The sequence below is a fragment of the Theobroma umbraticum genome, unplaced genomic scaffold (assembly GCF_002168275.2).
Source record: "Theobroma umbraticum cultivar Fairchild unplaced genomic scaffold, ASM216827v3 scaffold_56.0, whole genome shotgun sequence".
NCBI classification, from domain to species: Eukaryota; Viridiplantae; Streptophyta; class Magnoliopsida; order Malvales; family Malvaceae; genus Theobroma; species Theobroma umbraticum.
In genome coordinates, this window is record NW_018397256.1 from 11,424,659 (window position 1) to 11,425,105 (window position 447).

At 39.4% G+C, this 447-nt stretch overlaps 1 pseudogene; it reads left to right on the plus strand.

Moving 5' to 3' along the window:
* The window catches only part of LOC149527553 (IQ domain-containing protein IQM4 pseudogene), a 4,131-nt pseudogene that overhangs the window by 610 nt on the left and 3,074 nt on the right, over positions 1-447 (plus strand).

The window sequence follows — 447 nt, forward strand, 5'->3', positions numbered from 1 at the left end:
AAAAAAAAAAAGAGATATGCTTCCTCTATTGGAATATATAATTTTTTATTAGAGGAGGTCCTAATCAAAAGCATTGATTTATGTAGAGTAAGGTCCCAGTATGTCTTCCTTAGTTTAGCTCCTTCCATGAGTTGAACCCATTTAGATCTAATGTTTATTTACCATTTGTTATGGCTGCGCTGATGTATTAACTGCTGAATCGAGCAACAATGAAGAAGCTCCAGTATAGAAAATTTCGCTCACATTCTGTCACCAACGAGGAAAGAAAAAATGGCAGCAAAAGGGAAAGCAAATTTACCAAGAAGCCACGGAAAGCAGTTTGGATGCGAATGGCAGCCCATTCTTGCCTTACAACCCTGAAATCTTTAGGAGGAGCGCGAACTACTGTAGCCATTGCAGCACTGAAAGCATCAGTCCTTAGTGAAGAACCAGATCCTTCTGAATCTG